Genomic DNA, 8,622 nt, shown 5'->3' on the forward strand with positions numbered 1-8,622 from the left:
ATTCACTTCCCTCTCTGTCCTCTTGGGTCCAGAAGTCTTGGGTCTTGAAGTATCTTGGGTCTTGAAGTCTCTCAATGTCCCCCACCTGACGATCTGCATTCTCTTAGTCATTCCTCCCTGGGGCATTCTCTGGAAGTGGCCCTGGACTGCACACAGTTTACCCCTAGCCCCAGCCCCAGTGAGGGAGGAGGGCCCCTGACTGCAGGCGTTTTGAAGGAGGTGCTACCACTCAGAGTCCAGCATCCAATTTCACTCCAGGCCCTGTCGATGTGAGCCCTGGAGGAAGCACAGATGCTTCTTTGTTTGATCTTTTCTTTGAAGTTAACTTAGAAGCTCAGAACTCATAAAACATCTGGGCTTCCAGGGACCTTGCTGTTCATCTGGTTCAATCTCTTCAATTTACATTATGCTGGGAAACCAGAGCCATCAAGAAGGAGTGCTTCACCCGAGCTCAAACTGTAGGCAGTAATCCAGGACTCTTAGCTCCCAGAGGAGCCTGGGCTTCCAAGCCCTGACCTGATGGCCTCCTCCTCCTGGTCCTGCCCCAGCCTTACCTGTCACCCAATCCATTTTGTCAGGACCCCCTCAGTCAACAAGCCCTGACTGACCAATTTCAAGCCCTCCTCCACCCCGCAATGACCTTACCTTTGTCTGGCTCACATTCTACTCAAGGGAATAAAATAGGAATCATAACATCACACACTTATGAGAACTTGCTCTATGCCAGGCACCACGTTAAAGCCCTGAACAGAAACTATCAACACATTTAATTTAATCTTCACAAAACCTTGATGTGGATATAATTATATCCCATGGATGCAATTATCGTTCCCATTTGCAGATGAGAAAACTGAGGGCCATTGAGGTTAACAACTTACCCAAGGCTGTACCCCAAGAATGTCCCTGGGAAATTTGATTGTAATTTTCTTATCTTTTTTTTCTTTTCTTTCTTTCTTTTTCTTTTTCTTTTCTTTTCTTTTTTTTTTTTTTTTTTTTTTGAGAGAGAGACAGGGTCTTGCTCTGTGGCCCAGGCTGGAGTGCAGTGGTATGATCTTGGCTCACTGCCACCTCTGCCTCTCAGGCTCAAGCCATCCTCCCATCTCAGCCTCTTGAGTAACTGAGACTATAGGCATGCACCACCATGCCTGGCTAACTGATTGCAGTCTTAACCTGTAGGTCAAACTGTCTCTTCATACACGAGACAAACTCAACAAAAATGCAAGGAATATTTATTGAACAGCTACTATATGCTGGACACTGGACTAGACCCTACAGGGCTCATGAAGAGGGGTGTGGAGGATCTGTAAGAGATCATATGCACTCTTGGGGAGTTGAGAGAGGCTTCTTGGAAAAGGCATCTGGCTGGGCACAGTGGCTCGTGCCTGTAATCCCAGCACCTTGGAAGGCCAAGGCAGGTGGATCACCTGAGGTCGGGAGTTCAAGAGCAGCCTGGCCAACGTGGTGAAACCCTATCTCTACTAAAAATAAAAAATCAGCCAGGCGTGGTGGTGTGCGCCTATAATCCCAGCTACTTGGGAGGCTGAGACAGGAGAACCACTTGAACCCGGGAAGCAGAGGTTACAGTGAGCCGAGATTGCACCACTACACTCCAGCCTGAGCGACAGAACAAGACTCCGTCTCAAAAAAAAAAAAATTAGCCGAGTGTGTTGGCACATGCCTGTAGTCCCAGCTACTCGGGGAGGCTGAGGCAGGAGAATCACTTAAACCTGGGAGGTGGAGGTTGCAGTGAGCTGATATTGCACCACTGCACTCCAGCCTGGGCCACAGAATGAGACTCTATCCCCCCCAAAAAAAAATAAAAAGGAAAAAAGAAGAAGCATCTGAGAGAGGCTCTGAAGAATGTCCAGGATTCCCACAGACAGTGACAGGCAAGAGGTGTCCCCAGAAGCACTGAGGAAGGACCAGCATGAGAAGTGTGGAGCTGGAGCAGCAGGGGTTCACTAGTGGCAGGTTATGAGCAGAAGGTGATGGAAGATCAGGCGTGAAAGCTAAGTGGAGGCCGTACTATAGAAGACTTTCTGGCAGGGTAAAAAGATTTCGGAGAGCTCCTGACGTCTTTGAGCAAAAGAGTAGCCCGGGTCAAAGTTATTTAAAGGTTTGGCCAGTGGGCAAGATGTGGGCCTGCAGAAGCACCTGGCTGGGAAGTTGGGAGCCTGAACCATCAGCTGCCCCACAGCCTTGGCATTGATATTGTAGCACTGCCGGGCACCAGAACTGAGTCCACAGGGCATTTGCTAGAGCTCACAGCCTATGGAATTCAGTTCTCAGTGCCAGGTGGCCAAAGTTCTTTCAGCCTGGACGCTGCTCTTGCATGTTCTCTTCTGTGAATTGTCTCCCGTTCCCAGGATGAGTAAGTTGAGGCCCAGGATGGATCACATAAGGAACCTGTGTTACCAAGAGATCTCCTATTCCAGGAAGGGTCTGAGCTTGGAGCTGAAAATGGGGGCCCACAGCTAAGGAAATGGACAGGAGTTCCATAAATTCCAACAGGAATTGGAGTAGGTTAAGAAGGGAGGGGGCTCAGGGCTATGGCAGGGATCCATCCCCAGGCCTGGGTACTGCATACTCAGTCCTGTCGCTTCCTGCCCAGATGTGTTCCTGGTGGGGCCTGATGTGGGGCTGGAAGGGTGAGGGGCTGGGGAAAGAGCCAGGACACGCACACTGAGAAGGGCATCTCTCTGCAAACCAAGGGGCTTTCTGAGCTAAAGGGAGTCCCCAAGATATGGATCCCCAAGATAGGAGTCCCAGCCCAGGAGTCCTAGCTCCCCAGAAATCTCCCCAAAACCCTGAATAAAGGTTTGAAGTACCTGGGATAGAGAAGTGGAAAAGAAAGAGTTCCCTGAAGCACACTTTCATTTTCTGGAGAGTTCAGCCGAGGGCTGGGTGTTCCCCTCACTCACATGGCAAAGCTGCAGCCTATCCCAGAGAGGGAAAGCCAAGCCTGCACCTCAGGGGCACCCCATCCCGACCCCTGCTTGAATCCAGAGAAAGGGACCGCCACTTACCCACGAAACCTCCTCTCTCTGGCTCCTGGGGCTGGATCTGCAACGATGTTCTCAGCCGGTGCTCCTTAAATAAGGCCCCCACCCCCGCCCCAGCCGCCTCCCGCCCCCGCCCCATGCTGGCTCTTCTGAGAAAGGAGGAAGGTGTGGGAGGGCCAGGAACCCTGCCCAGAGAGCCCTTTCTAACCTCAAGCCAGAGCGGGACCCCGCCCCCGCCATTCTTTGAAGTCTCCCCTTCCTCACCTTGGTCTCTGAGTTCTTCCCACCCCTTGAGACCAGCCCGCTGGGTTCTCTCTCTCCTCTGCCTGAAAAATCTGCCCTTTATGCCAAATTCAAGTCCAGTTTCTCATTTTGAAGCAGGATGATGGGGAATGGATGTGCTAGGGGAAGCTTCAGCGTAGGTTTCTAGCTTTTCCCACCAGCTAAGGCGATCCAGGCACCCAAACACCAGCTGCAAAATTCACTGGAAGGAATGGCGGTGAAGAGGCATCCCTCTGCCTCCTTTAGCTCTGTGTGGCTTTAAGCAGCACCAAAGGGCAGTGGGGAGTCTGTTCCCATTTTGGGGAGGGAGAGACTGAGACCTGAGGGGAAAGAAAATCAGGGGCTGAAGGTCCGGCCAGCTTCAAAATCCCTCAGGGCAGGGATCCCGGGAGCCCCTACCTTACAGTATGTGTGTGTCCTTGTGTCTGTGGGGGTCCCTCTCCTCAGCCTATCTTCTGTCCTCAACCCTCCAGAACTTGACTCCTGCTGCACAGAGCTGGGACTCCCCAGAGTTTGAGTTGGGAAAGGAGAGACTCCCCCTAAGAAGTCTTTTCCATCCTCCTCCCTTGAAAGCTCAGGAAGTTCTTTCTGATACCTAGTCACATGCAGCTGCCATCCAACAAACAGGGGATACGGAAGAGGGGAAGGCACACAGTCAGAGATGGCTTGCAGGGGTCTTGGGCCAGAACTCAGGGCAGCTCTACTGAGGAAACTTGAAAGTTCCAGGAATGGAGGGTGGTAGGGAGAGAAGAGTCATCAGTATTGTGCAATGGACAGAGGGAAGCAGGAAAGGGGACGGGGGAGGAAAGGGATGGCTGGTCTCTGGAGGACAGGCAGAGGCCTGGGGCTGTGGGCTGCCCATCACCCCCTTCCTAGGGGCTTGCCTGGCCAGAGTTCAAAGTCGCTGTCACCCCACCCCTCATTAACCCTAGTATCACCAGGCTGGAGTGGCAGTGTTTTTATGGGCAATGCGACGCCAAATGTGCCCCTTCCTTCCCTGCTACCTCCCCCAAACAGCCAACATCTTGCTGTCTCTGAGGCCAGAAGAGGAAGGAGCCTGTTGTGAGGACCAGAGGTGGAAGAGAAAGCAATAAGCAGTCATCCCGTTTTCCCCATAGTTTCTTCTTTCTTCTTCCTTCTCCTTTTCTTCTTTTTTTTTTTTTTTTTTTGAGACAGGGTCTTGCTTTGTCACTAGGCTGAAGTGCAGTAGCACAATCACGGCTTACTGCGGACTTGACCTCTGGGGCTCAAATGATCCTTCTACCTCAGTCTCTGGAGTAGCTGGGACTACTGGCGTGTGTCACCATGCCCAGATAATTTTTTATTTTTTAAATTTTTTGTAGAGACGAGGTTTTGCCATGTTGCCCAGGCTGGTCTCAAATTCCCGGGCTCAAGCGATCCTCCTACCTCAGCCTTGCAAAGTGCTAGAATTACAGGTGTGAGCCACTGCAGCATAGTATCTTGGCACTGCCTTAGTCCCTAGGGGAGAGGAAAGATGGAACTTCTCTCTTGGACTGTGAGCTCCCTGAGGGCAGGAACAGCTTCCGGGTCCCCAGCACCCCACAAGGGAACTAGCACTAAAAAGGGCTTATCCCTGCTGATGGGGGATGGGAAAGTTTATCCTTGAAGGGGACTCTTCCCTTTGTGACCCATTTCAGGGTTCCCAAGAGGGGAGGGCTGTGGGGCTTCCCCACAGGGCAGCACTGGGAATCTGTGGCAGCAGGAACAGAAAGAGGAAGCTGAGGTCTTGTTGGGCCCTGGAGTTCAGCCCTCCTGTCCTAGACAAGCAGCCCTGCCAACATGGGGGGGATGAAGGCCCCGGGGGGGTAGGCATGGTCTACAGGCTGTCCATGACAGGGCTCAGGTGGATCCTCATCCTGGCACCTGCTACCACCCCACCTCTCCCAGACCACGTCTAAAATCCCAGGCTCCACCCTCCGGAGACACAGAACTGTAGCTCACCCCAATCTGGGGGAGACATTGCTGTTAAGGGAATATAAAAGGTACAGACAGGGTGGGGAAGTCAGCACCTAAGAGACCAGCCTGGGCCACGTGGCAAAAACCCCGTTTCTAAAAAAAAAAAAAAAAATTAGCTGGGCGTGGTGGCACGCGCCTGTGGTTCCTGCTACTCCGGAGGCTGAGATGGGAGGATCATTTGAACCCAACAGGTCGAGCCTGTAGTGGGCCATGTTCGCACTCGTGAACCTGCACTCCAGCCTGGGGCTGTAACACCAAGAAAAAAAAGAGAAAGATAAGGAAGGAAGGGAGGAAAGGAGGGAGGGAGGGAGGGAAAGAAAGGAAAATAAAGAAAGAAGAAAAGAAAAGAGGCCAGGCGCGGTGGCTCATGCCTGTAATCCCAGCACTTTGGGAGGCCGAGGCAGGCGAATCACGCACGAGGTCAGGAGTTCGAGACCAGCCTGGCCAACATGGTGAAACCCCGTTTCTACTAAAAATACAATAAATTATCTGGGCGTGGTGGCGGGCGCCTGTAATCCCAGCTACTCAGGAGGCTGAGGCAGGAGAATCTCTTAAACCCGGGAGGCGGAGGTTGCAGTGAGCCGAGATCGCGCCACTGCACTCCAGCCCGGGCGACAGTGCGAGGCTCCCTCCCAAAAAAAAAAAAAAAAAAAAAAAAAGAAGAAGAAGAAAAGAAAAAAAAAAGAGAGAGAGAGACGAGAGAGAGAAAGAAAGAGAAAGGTTTCGGGTCTCTGACGGAAGAGAAGGAACAGGACAGGGATGCAGTCCTACCCACTTCGACTCCACCCCTCTCAAAACCTTCACGCCTAACTCCTCCCTACGCGCAACAAAACTGGCCGCCACGGGAGCCCGTCCATAGCCCTGGGACGTTTGAGAATTAGCGCAGAAGCTCCGCCCTGTTGTGGGCAACGTGCCCTTCTCAAACATGGCCGCCACGGCGCCTCTGGAAGGGAACCGCTCTGGGCCCCGCCTTTGATCTCGTTGGTGGGGCTGGGGGATGAGAGCTGCACCGCGCGGGACAAGTCGCCGGCGGCGCCCGACGGAGCAGGTGATTTCCCCTCCTGCCCCCGGCCCAGGGCTAGGAGAGTCGCGGAGAGCGCTGACCCAGGGTACCCGTCCGGTGTGTTCCCCCACGGTACCCCCCCCCGGGGCCCGTCGGACCCCCATCTCTGATTCTCGCCGTGGCCTGTATCAAGGCACATCCAGTTTGCTCAGGCCTGCCTCGTCATGTGTCCTCCAAGGCCACAGCCGCATCCCTGTGCCCTCGGGCCCACTATTCTGGACGTTTACGGGTGTCCCGCTAGCGGGTTTAGGGAGCTGCTGCTTCAGGGGTCGTCCATCATCGCGGTCCCACTTCCTGTGCTCGCCCTCCCTGTTTGTGCTCCCGCCTGACTTTGGATGCAGGGATCCCTTGTTCCCCTCAATGCCCTTGGTGCCTCTGAGGTCTGACTTGGGTATCAGAGGACAATGATATCCTCTGAGGCCTGCGTTATGGGTCCAGGGCCTCAGGAACCGGGCTTCACAGGGGCTGGGAGAAGCAGTGAAGACCTCCATGCTAGACCCCTTGCTGCCTCCCTGAGAAGTTCGCTGGGACTCCTTTCACACTAGCTCCCAGGATTCCTCCTCCCACATGGCCTGCTCTCCCTCCACTTTAAGCACCTCCCCACCCCAAGGGAGCAGCATAGTACTTCTTACCCCACTCTCACTTAAATTTGTCCACAGTGTCTCTATCTAGCATCTGCAGGGTCCAGGCCTGTGCTGCTCTTGGGAAGCTCCCAGGCTAGCTGGGAGCAGTGAAGGTGGGGCAGTTAGGGTTGGCTGCAGAAAGGGAGTCCTGCAGAATGAGATTTGGAGAGGCAGAGGGAAAGATGCTCTGAGCTGGGAGAATGGTGTGAGCAAAGATTCTGAAATAGGCAATATAGCCAGCCAGGCAGGAGAGGAGATTCAGAATATAGGATGGGGCCACACAATTTGCATCGTGAGAGGTGATGTAGTGTGGTGGTTAACAGTGAGGGTTCTGGAGCCAGACAGCCTGGATGTAAATCTGCCATTAAGTTGCCCTGTGACCTTGGGCAAGTTACTTAACCTCATAGTGCCTTCATTTCCTTTCAGGTAAAATGCGGATAATATGGCCGGGCACGGTGGTTCATGCCTGTAATCCCAGCACTTTGGGAGGCTGAGGCGGGTGGATTGCCTGAGGTCAAGAGTTCGAGACGAGTCAGGCCAACATGGTGAAACCCCGTCTCTACTAAAAAATACAAAAAAATTAGCCAGGCATGGTGGCATGCAACCGTAATCCCAGCTACTCGGGAGGCTGAGGCAGGGGAATTGCTTGAACCAGGGAGGTGGAGGTTGCAGTGAGCCGAAATCGCGCCACTGCACTCCAGCCTGGATGGCAGAGCGAGACTCTGTCTCAAAAAAATAAATAAATAAAATAAAATGGGGATAATAATAGTATCTACATTTTAGAGTTATTGTAAGGATTAGGTAAGTTAATACATGTAAAAGTGCTTAGGACAATGCCTGGTAAGCAGAGGCAATAAATGCTAATATTACCATCATCAGAGGCATTTAGGCAGGACTCATGGCAGGATGACAGTCACATTTGGTAGACACCATCAACCAATGATCTCTAATTTGGGGCCCCCAAGAAGTAATGGAGTTCTGTGGGCTACATCTGGAATTTGAAATGTCTCATGGAAATCATGTTCTTACCCTGAAGGCTGGCTGCTTAGGTGCTACTTAGGAAACCAGTCTGGCAGACTAGATCTTCCCCAACTCAGGGGCTATGCGGGGAGAAGTATTAGGAGCCCCTGAGCAGGAAGGATGTGCTGAGGAAGGCTACCGGGGATGGGGAAGGGTAAAAGAGCTTAGAAGCCTGGGTGAAGTTTGGGTAGACCAAGAACAGGAGGAGGGAGGGAGGATGTTCCCTTGGAAGACAAACTAGAGAAAAGCTTAGGGGAGCAAGTCTTTTTATTTGGGGACAGTGAAGAGTTTCCTAAAAATTCCCTGGCCCCCAGGCCTTGGCTAAAAACCCAGAAGCATGAGACACATCCCTGAGAAGCTTCTTCCCTAGAAACTGGGCTTTCAGGCCGGGTACGGTGGCTCACGCCTGTAATCCGAGCACTTTGGGAGGCCAAGGCGGGCAGATCGCCTGAGGTCGGGAGTTCGAGACCAGCCTGACCAACATGGAGAAACCCTGTCTTTACTAAAAATACAAAATTAGCCGAGCGTGGTGGCACATGCCTGTAATCCCAGCTACTCAGGAGGGCTGAGGCAGGAGAATCGCTTGAACCCAGGAGGTGGAGGTTGCAGTGAGCCAAAATCACGCCATTGCACTCTAGCCTGGGCAACAAGAGTG

General features: G+C 52.8%; 1 protein-coding gene across 3 annotated transcripts in view; it reads left to right on the top strand.

The window, feature by feature from the left end:
• Nucleotides 1-6,166: 6,166 nt before the first annotated feature.
• CUEDC2 (CUE domain containing 2) overlaps nt 6,167-8,622 on the top strand; it is a 14,296-nt gene continuing 11,840 nt past the window's right edge. For all 3 annotated transcript variants that reach the window (XM_032179193.2, XM_032179195.2, XM_032179194.2), the window contains exon 1: nt 6,167-6,309. The gene's annotated coding sequence lies outside the window, so the exon portion shown is untranslated. The remainder of the gene's footprint in view (nt 6,310-8,622) is intronic.

Source organism: Hylobates moloch, unplaced genomic scaffold (genome assembly GCF_009828535.3).
Source record: "Hylobates moloch isolate HMO894 unplaced genomic scaffold, HMol_V3 SCAFFOLD_3, whole genome shotgun sequence".
In the NCBI taxonomy this organism is placed as follows: Eukaryota; Metazoa; Chordata; class Mammalia; order Primates; family Hylobatidae; genus Hylobates; species Hylobates moloch.